At 41.3% G+C, this 15,273-nt stretch overlaps 1 protein-coding gene and 1 long non-coding RNA gene across 7 annotated transcripts in view; one reads left to right on the top strand and one right to left on the bottom strand.

Moving 5' to 3' along the window:
* Positions 1–15,273, bottom strand: part of LOC118973472 (uncharacterized) — an 87,870-nt gene that overhangs the window by 29,415 nt on the left and 43,182 nt on the right. The gene's annotated exons all lie outside the window — the stretch shown is intronic.
* TMCC1 (transmembrane and coiled-coil domain family 1) overlaps positions 9,656–15,273 on the top strand; it is a 374,903-nt gene continuing 369,285 nt past the window's right edge. For 2 of the 6 annotated variants that reach the window (XM_073231072.1, XM_073231068.1), the window contains exon 1: positions 9,681–9,832. The gene's annotated coding sequence lies outside the window, so the exon portion shown is untranslated. Of the gene's footprint in view, positions 9,833–15,273 lie in introns of all 6 variants that reach the window. The other 4 variants (XM_073231073.1, XM_073231069.1, XM_073231070.1 and 1 more) reach the window with 3 other exon arrangements.

Genomic DNA, 15,273 nt, shown 5'->3' with positions numbered 1-15,273 from the left:
TTATGCTCAGTGAAATAAGCCAGTCACCAAAAGACAAGTACTGTGTGATTCCACTTCTATGAGATCCCTAAAGTAGTCAAAATAACAGAGGTGAAAAATAGAATAGTGGTTTCCAGGGGCAGGGGGAGGAAGAATGGGAGTTAGTGTTTAATGGGGACAGAATTTCAGTTTGGGAAGATGAAAAAGTTCTGGAGATGGATGGTGGGGATGGGTGCGCAATAGCAGTAATGTATTTCATGCCACTGAACTGGCCACATAAAAATGATTAAGATGGTAAATTTCATGTTAGGTATGTTTTGCCACAATGAAAACAGACAATTATAGATAAGAATGAGTCTGTACTGTCAATCAACAGGAAATAAGTAAATGGAGGAGAATACATTAGAATATTGACTGATAAATCAAGAAGAAAAGGTAGAGTTAGAAAATGACCATTTTACAGCAATCATAGTAAAGACTGATTTGGCAAATATCAATTGATACTGAATCGAGGGAGGAAATTCTGCAGAGGAACAGGAGACTAAAGTATCTCCCCACAGCCTGCTTAATGCAAGGGGAAAAATAAGAACTAATTAATGAAGAAAGCAGACACAGCATTGACTCGGTGATCAATATGAACATCACCAGTAAGACTTGGTCGCATGTCACCTGCTTCCTTATGAGATGCCCTCGAAAGGATGCAACAGCAGTGATACAATATCCTGATTGGGATGCGTGACCTGAGTTTAATCTTGTGGAAGCATCAGACAAAACCACGATTGGCAACATCAGAATATGACTGTGATTAGGAAGTATTGTATCAATGTTAAGTTTACCGAATTTGACAACTACATTGTGGCTATGTAAGAGAAAATCCCTATTGTTAGAAAACTTTGAACTGTGAAGTGAAAAGGGGCATGAAGTATGTATGCAAGGTTTTTTCCAAATGGTTCAGAAAGACTAAATACATGTGCCAACATGTTAAAGTTGCTGAGTCTGGGGTAAGGGGATAAAGGAGTTGTTTGACTTACACTTGCACAGATTTTGTAATTTTGAAGTTATTTTCAAAATAAAAAGTAAAAAAAAAGGTCCCCAAGAGCACATAGCTGCTAAGGGTTGAACTGAGATTTAAATCCAGGCTGTCTGGTGTCTCGCTAACCAGTTAGCTCAATCACTCCCAGTTTACAGAGGATACTGAGGCCAAGAAGGGGAAAGAGATTTACTGCCCCCTTGCACCCTGGCTGTTGATAATGCTGAGTGTCCCGGCTTGAGAGGACCACAGTTTTTCTGGTGCCTCCTCTGACCACTTGTTGAGCCAGTTGGATCTCAAAGGTAGGACCCTGCTGGCCTCATCTCTGGATCCTTGGACAAGAGGATTGAGAAGGTTATGTGTAATTCGGGGAGTAACCAGGCCAGGTCTCATAGATTTAGTTGTGCCCTTTCTGTTCCCCACTGTGACATCTATTATATTGTCTGCTCTGCTCAACACCCCTTCTTCTTTTGGGAACAATACTTTCTTTGGGGGACCTGTTTCTACTCTCTAACCACCATGTGGTTCTGGTTGGTGCTGTCAATCACAGGGTCCTACCCTCACAGCCACAGTTGATTGGTTCTAGGGGTGGGGTGCTGGACTCAAAATGGGCCAGCCAGAGCTCATCCCTGAGATATTTTGGACTGGATTTCAGGGAAGCAGGGTAAGCTTACTAGTGTGAGACTGTGATGTGTGGAACTCAGGAACTGATGGCCACCATGTTCTCCACTGTGAGGAGAAAGCCAGTCTAATAGAATAAAGCTGAGAAGAACAGAGCGGAAAGAGTCCTAGGGTCCAGGGATCTCTGAGACCCTGCCCTTTCCATGGTTGTGTTCTATAAATACACCAGCATTCTTCCAATAAATTTCTCTGATATTTTGGAAGCTTTGGATTTCTATCGCTTGAAAACAAACTAGACCAATACACCTGAGATCCTGACCACTGGTAATCCTGACTAGGAGGCCCCACCTTCGAGGCTGTTAGAGCTCTGTTCCCTTGGAGCTGAATGCACTTTTACCTCTGCTTGGATGGAATGGGGGCCATGGAAGTGGGTACCAATGCCTATTCCACTGGCTCTGTCAGATTCCCAGGGAGGGGTCATGGCCTTTACTCTATGGTAGGGTCATTTGTACTCATATTTCCACTTGACCTCCTAGAATAGGGCCTCATCCTACCCCTCCTGGGTTAAGGCTGGGTCAGTGGAAGGAACCTATGGTTTACTGGGTGTCAACAGAAAGAAATGAGGGAGGGGAATTAAAACTCACAAAAGATCCCCTCTGAGGTTCTTGGTGGGAGAAAGAGGAGATGGGGGAAGTCTTCTATGCCAAGATAAGAGGAGATGGGTCACAATCCTTTACTTCTGCCTAAATTTTTAAATGAGATATAAATTATATAGTAAAGCACACAAATCTTAAGAATACATTTCTACATACATACTCATCTGCGTAATCACCACCCAGATCAAAATACAGAACATTCCCAGCACCCAAGAAGACTGATGTGTAGCCCTACCTCATCAGTATCCTATCCTACCCACCGTCTGATCTATTTTTATGATTATAGGTTAGTTCTGCCTGTCTTTAAACTTCATGTACTGGAATCATACAACATGTGGTCTTTTGTGTCTGGCTTCTTTTTCACTCAGCATAATATTGAGGATGACTAATCTTGGGTATTGGCCCCAACACTCTTGCTCTTAATGGCACAATAGCTAACATTTGTTAGGTGCTAGGCACTGTTCCAAGTGCTTTATGTGTGTATATTCATTTATTCCTCATGGTATACTTATGAAGTATGTACACATAAGGGAACTGGGTACAGAAAGGTAAGCTAACTTGACACAGGTAAGCCAAGACACGGGTCTGAAGGGGCAGAATTAGGACTGGTGTGTAGACAATCCATCTCCAGTCCATGCTTATATCTAAGAGGTAGGATCCCTCATATGCATTTTAAGGGCTAAGAGAGGCTAATTAGGTAGATCTGGGTCTTTGGGGACTCAAAGTAGGATAACAGAAATAAAAATGTGCTCAAAAGAGTAAAGGGCTGTACAGACATAAGACAGGGTCATGCTTCATTTACTATGAACTGGTTTGCCATTCATTTCATTCATTAATCCAATAGACATTTATTGAGCACTTAAAGATAGATGGGGGAGGTCAGTGGGTTCAGAACAACAGAGACAAAGTTCCACAATATGGAACTTACAGTTCAGAGAAGAAGCAGATGTTTAATGGGAAGTTACATGTACATGGTGCTAAAAAAAGGGAAGTTCAGGATGCTCTCAGTGTTCCACGAGAGAAACTGACTTTATCTGTGGGATCAGGGGAGGCCCAAGGAAATGACATTTCAGCTGAGACCTGAAAGGTCAGCAGAACTGGAGAGGAAGGTGTACCAGGCCCTGCAAACAGCACAAAAGAAAGCTTTGAGGTAAGAGACAGAGACCAGCACAATAATTCAAAATTAAAAGTCACTAGTGCATGATTTACTATACAACAGTTATGTATCCTGCTTTCATGGAAATAAAATTCCTTATGACAATATCCAGCCTTTCTTGCTCCAGTATGTGGTGGCCACTAGATAGTCTTTTTGTGGTCATCCTTAACCTTAACTCTTTTTTACTACATTTTCCTTTGGTGAAGCTACATTCTTTACAATTACCCATACTAACAAAGTTAAACACATACCGGAAGACATAGCGTATTTAGAAAAGTGATAAATTATTGCTGCAAAGATATTGCAATACTTCGGTGGAAGTTATGGTAGACTTTATGAAACAACTTGAGGTTTTTAATTCCTCTGTGTTCATTTCCCATCAATGTTATGGCTAACTAATGTTCACTAGTCAAATCAACTGTAAAGCTTTGATAGTTGTTGCAGTTCATGTTCACTCTTAATTCTTCAAATTGCACTGTCATTTAGTCCAGTGTTTTTTAAACTGGAATATGCATACAAATTGCCTGGGTGATGAGGTCATGTTAAAATGAAGGCTTTGACTACGTTGATCTGGAATGGGGATGCGATTCTGCATTTTTAACAAGCTCCCAGGTGATAGGAATGCTTTTGGTCCAGGGATCACATTTTGAATAGCGAGGATCTAGATTAAAGACTGAAAAGGTCGTTATTTTCTTTCCATGTCATAAATTTGTATTTTATTTAATTAGTTTTTTGGTAAAATTTTCAAATTGAAGTTTGTACAATAAAATGCACAAATCTTAGTGTACAGCTGGATGAATTTTGACACGTATGTATACTCATGTAATCATCATCCAGATCAAGATAACCAAACATTCTAACTAATTTTTTTCCTTCACCTATTTCACTGATCCCCCCCACCCTTCTCCCCTATGGCAGCCACCGATTTGTTCTCTGTTGTAAACTTTAATTTTAAAAACGGCACCGCATTCTCCAACGTAAGATAAAAAAGAAATTGATTTTAAAATTGAGATTTGGATACTAGGTGGGTTGAAGGATTTGCAACTAAAATCTCTTTTTTCTAATATTTTCTATGTTGGAGAAATTGAAACCAATGTCAAGAGGCCCTGCAACTTATTTTAAAATCAATAATCTATTTTTGTAAGCATCATTTACTGTTTCTTCGAAGACTTTCTTTTTAATCCCTTTGAGGTTTTTGAAAGCATTATTTACATTAAATTATTTTTGTACATTGAATTTAAGTGTCATTTCACTTAAACCATTAATTTTACTTAAAGCATCACGCTGAGTCAGTACTAAGCTAATAAATTTAGGCATTGGATATGTTTGAAAGTAGAACTTTGGCTGGTATTTTAGAACCTGTGTTCTTTCTTTATTTTACCTGTTTTATCATTTTATAGGTTTTTAAAAAATTAAGTGTCATTAATATACAATCTTATGTTGGTTTGAAATATACATCACAGTGATTCAATAGTCCCCATGATCAATTTATACTGTGATTGCGAATTATTGTGCCCCTTTTTCCCCTCTCATGCCCCCGTGCACCCACCCTCAACCCCTTCCCCTTGGTAACCATCAGTCACTTCTCAGTGTCTATGAGTCTATTTGCTATTTTATGCCATCTGTTTTGCTTTATTTTCATATTCCACAAATAAGTGAAATCATATGGTATTTGTCTTTCTCTGTCTGGCTTATTTCCCTGAGCATAATACCCTTTAGAGCCATCCATGTTGTTGCAAATGGCACGATTTCTTTTCTTTTTTTGGTGAATAATATTCTATTGTGTATATGTACCACATCTTCTTTATCCACTCATCTATTGATGGACACTAGGTTGCTTCCATATCTTGGCTATTGCAAATAGTGTGGCAATAAACATAGGGGTGCACACATCTTTTCAAACCAGGGATTTTGTTTTCTGGGTCAAATGGTATTTATATTTTTAGTTTTTTTGAGGAATCTCCATACTGCTTTCCACAGCAGTTGTACCAACTTACATTCCCAACAACAGTGTAGGAAGGTTCTTATTTCTCTGCATCCTCACCAGCATTTCTTGTTTCATATCTTTTAGATAGTGGCCATTCTAACTGGTGTGAGGTACTATCTCATTGTGGTTTTAATTTTGCATTTCCCTGATGATTAGCAATGTGGAGCATCTTTTCATGTGCCTGTTGGCCATTTATATTTCTTCTTTGGAGAAATTGTATGTTCAGGTCTTCTGTCCATTTTTAACCAGGTGATCTGTTTTTTGGGTGTTGAGGTGTATGAGTAGAACTTGTGTTTTTTAATATCATCATAAAAAATAATTGCACACTGTATATAATGGAATTTTTTTCTGGCATGATATTAAAAACTCAATTTTTCTATCACATATTTGAATTCTTTCTTGGGACAGCAGCTTCAATCCTTGCCTCAGACCTGCCCTTCCTAGAAGCCAGTCCTGTGGACTTCAGATTTGTTTAAATAGCCCTCCTGCCACCCCTAAATACATAAATCAATTCCTTGAAATAAATCTCTTATTATGTATCTCCTGTGGGTTTTGCTTCTCTGTTTAAGCCCTGACTGATACAGATTTTGGTAGAGGAACAGAATCTTCAGGATGAGTTTTCAGAATTGGGTCTGGGTTTTCTGGAATTGGTTCTCTAACCTGGTTAGACTTAAAGGTAAAGAGGGCAGTGGTAGTCCCTGGCAAGATGAGGCATCAGACACTCCTCATCAAATACCTATAGAAAGTGAGACTCTATTGACCCTGTATTTGCTACCGTAGAGTATTTTAGTCAAACTAAGGAATATAATGGGATTCGCTGGCTGCTTGTAACTGCACTGAACAAAGTGGGGAAAGGAAAAGAGGAGCTCAGGGCTTCCAGTTCCTAGCTTGAGCTCTGCATAGACCACCTTCAAGGCTTCTACATCTGCCTTGAAACAAACCATTAGGGCCAAGATTTCTGAAAGCCAGACCCAGAGCCTCATTTGGCAAGTGGGTAACAGAGATGCCATCAAGTCTTTGGCAGGCCCTTTAGGTGGATCACAGTGCAGACTTGGGAGCAAAGCTCTGCTATCCTCTGCATGTAACTACTCTCCTTTTGAGCAACAGCTTTTGGCCTGTTGCTTACTGAGCTTTACTAGACACTGAACTCTTACTTTGGGGCTGTCAAGCTACCCTGTGACCTGAGCTGCCCAGCATGAAATGGGTGTTATCTGAGTCACCAAGTTATAAAGTTGTGTATGCACAGCAGCACTCCACCATCGGTGAGGCTATATATATGAGATTGGGCTTGAATGGGCCCTGAGGATATAAATAAATTGTATGAGGAAGTGGCCCAAATGCCCATGGCCCCTATGCCGGCTTGATTTTCAGCCTCATTTATGATGATTCTGCACAAAATGTAGGCACTTGGTGAAATGGACAGCTGTGGCACTATAGCCCCTTTCTGGACATCCTTGAAGGAAAACAGTGAAGAAAAAGTCTCCCTGTTGGCAGGACTTCATTTTGCCAGGAAGGAGAAATGGCAGGAAGTTCTGCTGGGCTAGAAGTCTCAGTTCCAAAGGTAAGACGAATGATCCACCAGGAGACACAACAATGTTTCTGTGGAATTGGAAGTCGGGACTGTCACCTGGTCACTGTGGGCAACTCCTGCCTCTGAATCTATGGCAAATAAGAGAGTTCTTATATTGGCTATAGTGATTGATCCTGATTACCAAAGGGGAAACTTGATTGCAACTACACAATGGAGATGTATTAATGACAGCTAACTTTATATTGCAGCATTACTTGTCATAAGTGGAAAGGAACATCACCTAAGGTCTTTGTATCCTCTTTTGGAGAAAGTGTTATGTGTTTTTGGTTGCATGCAGTTTAGTTTGTATCATGTTAGGTGGAAGTGTTAGGCAGAAAGACAGAAATGAGCAGGATGAAGAGGAGAGAGGGCCCCTCAAAGATGGGTCAGGGAGTTGATCAGATAGAGCCAGAAAGCCAGAAATGACTCAGAGAGTTAATCAGATGAAGCCACAGGGTCCAAGAGTAACTCAGGAAATGTCCAGGGTCTCTCCAGATAAGAAACATCAGAAGCACAGGCACACCACAGCCCCTGACCCCATTTCACCAATCAAAACAGGCCTAGAGCTGACAGCTGTCAATCAAGGACCTCTCTGCCCTGCCAAAACCACATAAAAGAAGCCTCAAAATGAGCATCCAGGCCTGTCTTATCTTAGGGAGGCCCCTCTGTTACTCTCTTCAGAGTGTATTAAAACTTACTTTGCTTTCTTGACTTTGGTCTCTCTTCTCACTGTATTTGAATTCCCTGCAACATGGAGCCAAGTTCTTTCCTTCCTAACAGAAGTGTGAGTTTGCTATTGTCTTTATTTGGATCTTGAGTATAGTTGAGGAGATGTATAGGTGTGGGATTGCTGGGCCATCAGTTTTTTTTAATTCTAGCTAATCTAATGAGGGTGTAGTATATTATTGTGTCTTTAATTTGCAAATCCCTGTATGAGTAAAGATGTTGAACATCTTTTTGTTTATTGGCCATTTTTATACCTTCTTTGGTGAAATGTTTAACAAAACTTTTTGCCCATTGTTTTATTGGGTTGTTTACTATCTTTCTTATTATTCAGTTGTAAGAGTTCTTTATATTTTCTGGATACAAGCCTTTTGTTAGATATATTGTATTTTGAGTCCCCCCACCCCCAGACTGTGGCTTGTCTTTTCACTTTTTTTAATGGTGCCTTTCAAAGAATAAAAATTTTTAATTTTGATGAAATTCAACTTACGAATCATTGTTTTTATGGTTCATGCTTTTTGTGTTCTAAGAAACCTTTGCCTATGTAAAGGTCAGAAGGATTTTTTTCTATGTTATCTTCTAGAACTTTACTTAAAGTTTCAGCTTTTACATTTATTATCCATTTTTAGTTACTCTCCTCAGGGGCCTCCTTCAGTGTTCCTGAGATCTATAATTGCACCCCCCATCAAACTTAAATCTAAGAGTCAAACTTGCCACCTACCTCCCTGGCCTTCACTCTTCATGTGATCTATCACCAAGTCCTATCCATTTTACTCCCTAAAAAGTACAATGGATATATTTTTTAATATCCTCCTCTACCATCACTTAAACCTTGACCTGTTACAGCAGCCTCCTAAATGGTCCCTCTGCCAAAGCCCTGAGCCCCCTCCAGACTCCTTTTCATACTGTTACGGGTTTAAAAACAGAAATAGTGAAAAATCCTCAGTGGCTTCCCCAAATTCTCAAATCCCTGCCTCATGTATTGCTTACATTTTCCCCCACTCACACTGAATTCCACATTCAGCGGTGGTCTTTCAGAGCCCAATCTGGCCATGCCAAGCTCTCATTCCTTGGCCCTAGTTAACTTTTCCTAAGTCAGCCTTTGGATTGCAGCCTAAACATCCCTGACTAAATTAATCCAGCCCCCATCCCCGGCTGCCCCCAAATACAGGTCCTTTTAGCACCATGTCATTTCTCAGACATTTTACTAATCGGAAATTTTAATTTTGTGTAACTCTCCCTTTAACGTTTTCCTTATCCACCAGATCTAACTCTATGAGGCCAGGGACTCATCCCCATTGTCCTCCCAGCAACTCGAACAGGGTCTAGCATACGGAAGAAGCCTCAATACCTACGTGAAGAATGAATAAATGAATTAGGAAAATGTAAAAAACTAAAGGATAGGATGATGGCTGCTTGTGATCCCTTCAGGGGAAATACCGGACGCAAAAAAGTCACACCCTCAGTCCTCTTTCTAATAGCCGACGGAAATCTGTTTTATTGGGGAAGGAAAGAAGGCCTTCCGATTCCAGGTAGGAAGAACAGGTGTGTGACCCCCAGGGGCGGCCAGAGATCTGCAGTGCTGATCTTGAAACCTACATTTCTCTTGGCCTTCGCTTCCAAGAAAAAGACGTCGGACTACCTCGGTTGCAGAAGCTTCTAACACAGGAGGAACCCAACTGCGGCAGCCCATGGGCAACCACACTGTCTCAGCTCAGCTCAGCTCCGCTACCCGGCGACCGCGTGGGTGGGCGTGCTAGGGGCGGGGCCACGCCTTTCGGGAGCCCGGCCCGCCCCCTGTGGCGTGCGCGCGCTCGCCGGCACCTCGCGCGTGCGCCGCCGGACGGGGGCGGAGGTTGTGGGCAGCCGCGGCGGCGGCGGCGGGCGCGCTCTCGCCCCCTCGCGCCGGTTCGCGCTCCCGCGCGGGCTGAAAAGACCGTTGCGGCTGCAGCGGCGGCTGCGGCGCCTGCGGCGGTGCGGGGGGAGGGCAGGGAGGGGAGGGTGGTTGGGGGGAATGGACGGGGCGCGACGGCCGCAGCGGCAGGAGCCGGCGCGTGAGTTCGAGCGACGGCGCTGGCGGAGACGCCGGCTGCTCCTCCCCTCCCCGCCGGTGAGTGAATGCCCCCTCCCCGGGCTCCGGCGGCGGCGGCGGCCGCGGCCCTTCACGGGCTCTCCGCCCCGGGTGGGGAGAGTGTTGAGGGGAGCGTGGCCGGGCGGCGCCGCCGACGCGGGCCCGGCACCCCCTCGCGGCCTGGCGCGGCTCGGACCCTTGCCGGCTCCCGTTTGCGGCTGAAGCCCCGGGCCTAGAACTCGACCCCGACCCCCATCAACCTGCCGGGCCTGTTTTTCTTCCCGGCTCGTTTCGCTGTTATTTTGACCCTGGGGATTCTCTCCCCACCCCTTCGCCTCGTCCCCTTCCTGGTAGACCCCCTCCAGGGGGGAGGGGCGTGTGAGTTGGGCCGAGGCCCGAGGGATTGTTTGGAGCTGGCTCTGGTGGGGGTTTGGGGTGCTACGAGCGCTCGCTCCCTCTGGCGTCCCCAGAAGTTGGCCACTAGGGATCAGCCATTGCCACCTGAAACCAGTTTTACACCTTTTGTTTTGATTTTGAACTTGTCGTTGGATGGAAGGGGTGAGCCTGCTGCACTGGGAACCGGCAAAATAGGTGGTGCAGGGTGGGATGTGAGTCTAGGCTGGTTGGCATTAGAGTGTCTTCTGTTAATCCTTTTAGGAAGGTAAAAGGGGCTCACTGAGTTACACTTACCCTAAAGGGTTAGAGATTGGTGTATAGCTTGCAAACCCCTGCTTTTTCAGCCTAACCAAAGGGGTGTAGCGTTGGTCCAGTGATTTGGTTTGGTTCATCCCTTAACAGCATTCATTGATAGTGAGGATCCCTCTGGTGAATCTGCAGCAGAGTTTCTTGGAACAGCCCACTTGAACTATTGGCTAATTTACCCCCTTTTCTTTGGTGATACCTTACATATTAGTCTTGGTAGATCTAGCCAAGGCTTTTGCAGGCTACCTTTTCATCCTGATTTGTCATAGAGGAAAGGAAGGTGAAAACACACACACTTACACTAATCCAAAATGGTTGCTTTAAGTCTGACATTCATCAGAGGTACCTGTACCATAGCATCTTTTTGAAACGCCTAATTTCCTAAATTAATGATAATAATAAAAAAATCTAGGGCTTAAGAAGCAGTTAGGTGCTTTAAAATAAAATTTGTTTTGTTTATACCTTCTGCACAGTATCTTAAATTGTGGAAGTGATTGCTTAAACCAAATGCTTGTCTTTGGAGTACCTGTATACTGAAATTGTTGCAAAGCCCGGAGGAAAGAACTTTATGAGAATGTTAATTTGTTAATGACAAGATTCCTCCAGGAGTAGGTACACTTTTTTCCCCACTTGTAGATTAGAAGAGTGAGCCTCCAGTTGTAAGTGGTAGTTTTACAAGCATCGTGTAGCAAACATGCTTATAGGTGGGATTTAATTCACCAATATCTTGCCCTCTACCAAAAGAGTTGGCTTGTATTTTTTTGAAATCACATGCCCACTTGCTGGCTAGTATAGAAAGATTAAAATGCTACTTCTGGTCTGTGGGTGGTAACCTTTTAATTTCTAAAGAGTTTTCAGCTGCTTACAGAATAGATTGATCAGCCTAGGAAAAATTAGATACTAAAATTTCATGAACATGTGATCTAGATCTATTAAGATTTGGTATGGTGTGAGTGCTGTATACTATGTATAGGAAATGAAGTTTCTCAAAGTATTTGCATCTCAGGGTAAACAAGCACAGTCAGCTGACAGAATGTTGTGACACCCTGCACAAGTTGTTTTAGGATCTCTTGATCACAGTAAAACCTGTACAGTCTGATGAAGAAACCCGATGACCTGGACTAGTTGGTGACTACCATTACTTTAAGCTGTCTGCTCCTTCTCTCTGCTAGAATAGTTCCTTTTTTCTGCAAGAGTTTCTATGTACAAAATCTCTAATGGCTGAGATCTTAACTTTAAACCTCCTCAGAATGGTATTTATGGCTCACTCATTAATTTATTCACCAAATATTTATTGAGCCCTTATTTTGTTCCAGGATTTTTTCTAAATGCTGGGCTACAGTGGGGGAACAAAACAGACGTGATCTCTGCCCTCATTGAGCTTTATTCTGTGTGTGTGAGAATGAGGATAACACATAAGCAAATAGATAGGATCATTTCAGGTAGTTGTAAATGAGTGATCAGTAAACTTTTTCTGTAAAGGACAAGAAAGTGAATATTGTAGCCTTTGTGGGCCTTACAGTCCCTGTCTCACTCCTCAACACTGTCGTTTTAGTGCAAAAAGCAGCCACAGACAGTACACAAATGAACATGTCTTTGTTCTGATTGCACTTAGGACACTGAAATTTGAGTTTTATACAGTTTTTGCCATGTCACAAAGTATTCTTGATTTTTTCCAACCATTTAAAAGTGTAAAAACCATTCTTAGCTCATAGGCAGTACAAAAACATGGGTCAAACTAGATTTGGCCTATGGGCTGTAATCTAGTCCTTTGAAGAAAATAAAAGAAAGTGGTGTGACGATTGAGTCACTAGTAAGGAAGCTTCACTAAAGAGAAGATGTTTGAACTGTGGCCTAAAAGATTTGAAGAGCTTTCCTGGAGCTAAAACGAAGTACAGAGATCTGCAGGTGGAAATGAACTTCTACGTTCCCCAGCAATGAATTTCATGTACCATGTCATTCTTGCGTTTTTGTCCTTTTTTCATTTTGTCCTTAACTAGGTTGCCCTCCTCTTGTCAGGTTTTGAAAGTCTACCCATTATAGAATCTAAGACTTGGAAGAGATCTTAACTTTTACCCATTTGCTATGTTCTAAAATGCTTTTTTAGTCTCTTTGAACACTTTGATGACAGAATATTCATTACTTTGAGGTAGCCTATGCTATTTGTAGATAGCTCTAATTATTAGACTGTTTTTTGTGTTGTGATAGGAGGATTCAGCCCATCTCCCTTCCCTGATGCTGCCTTAAAGTGCCTGTGGAGTAAGCCTGCAATGGGATTCTTCCCCAGGATTCAGTTCTAAAGTCAGTCCATGACACAAAAATCCCGTAAGATGAAAACTATACATGAAAATTCTGTAAATTAATTAGAAAGTGTAGTGTGCATGCTTTTTATATATAATCATATTAATTCTTATATGTAATTCATAATACACTGAGAGTCACTGAGCTTGACTGAAGGAAGGAGCAATAGGAAATAAATTTTTACATAGATTTGTAGGCCTTCAAACAGTTTTGCTTTTTAAAACAGCTATCAAATCCCTATAAGAGAGTGGGGGATGGTGGAGAATTTTAATGTGTTCCTGCTTCTTTGAGGATTTATTGTATTTTTGCATTAAGCCTTTATTACATTAATAAATGTTTATAGATGGGTTGTGAATATTAAATGAGATAATATATATAAAAGCACTTGACACATTGGTAAATGCTCAACAATGTTTGCAGGATTTGAGCCTCAATTTTTGCTTCATTGGACTCAGACGCACACTCTCCTTTACAAGTTGTGGAGAAGCGCTTGGCCACCTGCTTCCTGTCTTTCCAAATTGGCAGTTCCTGTTGTGGCTCTACTGAACAGCTGTCACTATGTCCTTGAATGTTGGTCACATTTTACCAGGGGCCAGCTAGTAAGTTAAGTGGGTATATGATGTAACTCTATTAGTTCTGCCACATGACACAGTATTTGAACACTGCTATCATGTCTTCCTTTTAAGTCGTAACTTTTCAAGGCTAAATATTTTCATTTCTTTAGTTTTTTCTTCTTTCTTCACCCTCCTGGTTGTTTTTGTAAATGTACCAGTTTGTCATTGTTTTAATTTGGTACCCTGCAGTACTTTTTAAGCTACAAGCTCAAGTTTTATCTCTAGACCTTTATAGTCCTAATATACATTAATGTATACTTCTCAAATTAATACTACCTGTTTTTGTTTCATGAGCGTTTGTCTTACTTCACAATGAGACAACAATCTTCTTGAGGGCCAAGACCATGTTTTAGGCATCTTTTGTGTCCTAAATGCACTGAGTAAAATTTCATGCATGGAATAGATGATAAAAATTTTAAAACAATAAACTATTTTTTTAAAATAAGCTTTTTATTTTAGAACAGTGTTAGATTTACTGAATTGTTAGGAAATAGTACAGAGTGTTCCTATCTATGCCACACCCAGTTTCCCTTAATGTCTTACATTTGTGTGGTACATCTGTCAGAATTAATGAACCATTATTATTAAATATCTATACTTTTATTAAGAGTTCCACAGTTTGTCCTTTTTTGTGTTCCAGGATCCCATTCAGGGTGTTATATTACATATAATAGTCATATCTCAGTTCCTCTTGGGTGTAACAATTTCTCAAACTTTCCTAGTTTCTAATGACCCTGGCAATTTTGAAGATAACTGATAGATAATTTTGTAGAATATTTAGTTGGGACTTGCCTGATTATGTTTTTCTAATGGTTAGACTGCCAATATTTTGAGCACTTACCATGTGCCATGTGCTTTCACATATATTATCTTGTTAATATTTCAACACATCTATAAACATTTATTAATGTAATAGAGGCTTAATGTAAAAATACAATATTTTTGGAAGGAAGCCCAGTGAGGTAAATTGTCATTCTCATTGCATAGTAAGAGTACATACTGTTGATATGATTTATCAGTTGATGTTAACCTTGATCACCTCACTTGAGGTAGTGTTTGCTTTCTTCACTGTAAAGTTACCCTTTTGTCCTTCCCTTTCTATACTGTTCTCTAGAAGAAAGTCACTGTGCATAGCCCATACTTAGTGAGTGCTGAGGTATCACACTTAAGGGTGAGGTATCTACTTAAATTTCAATTGTTCCATTTTTGGCTGTTGGGAACTGTTTCAGTTGGCTCCTGTATCCCTTCCCTTTGGCATCATGATTACGTGTGTATGAACATTTTCTTTTTGCTAATATAAAATGCTTCAGGCTCATCTTACATATCATGCTCCAGTCCTATCATCAGTCATTTTCCCAAGAAGCCTTAGTTCCTTTTATTGGAAGATGGTATTAGAAACCAAGATCTGGGTGCTAGATGTGTTGGTTGCTACTAGAGTACTGTTGCTTCTAGGACCTCTGAGTGACAGAACAAGGAGATACATGTGTGTATATTAAGTTATATATATACTTGTGTCTATAAGTATTTCCCTATGTAAGCTTAACATGAATTTATACTGATGTCCCCAAGTCTGATTCCCTACTATGTGTATCATTTTAACCTCCACTTCACCAGTGAGAAACCTGGCTCCCACCCTCCACCATCCATTCATTAAATTCTTCATTGCAGTAAATGTGTCATGGTTTCAGATTTAATCTGTGCCTCTGTGGGAAACAGCTTTATCATCTAGAGTACAGGGTTTATGGAAAGTTCCTTTTGCCTTTAGTCTTATGGACTCCACTCATTTCCAGCATTACTCATTTCGTCAGCACCTTACTCCTCCACCCCCTTTTGTGAGGTTGTTTCATATTTATAATAGACGTA

Source organism: Manis javanica, chromosome 3 (assembly GCF_040802235.1).
Source record: "Manis javanica isolate MJ-LG chromosome 3, MJ_LKY, whole genome shotgun sequence".
NCBI lineage: Eukaryota > Metazoa > Chordata > Mammalia > Pholidota > Manidae > Manis > Manis javanica.
Note: the sequence above shows the minus strand (reverse complement) of the source record. Positions and strands in the feature narration are given on the sequence as shown.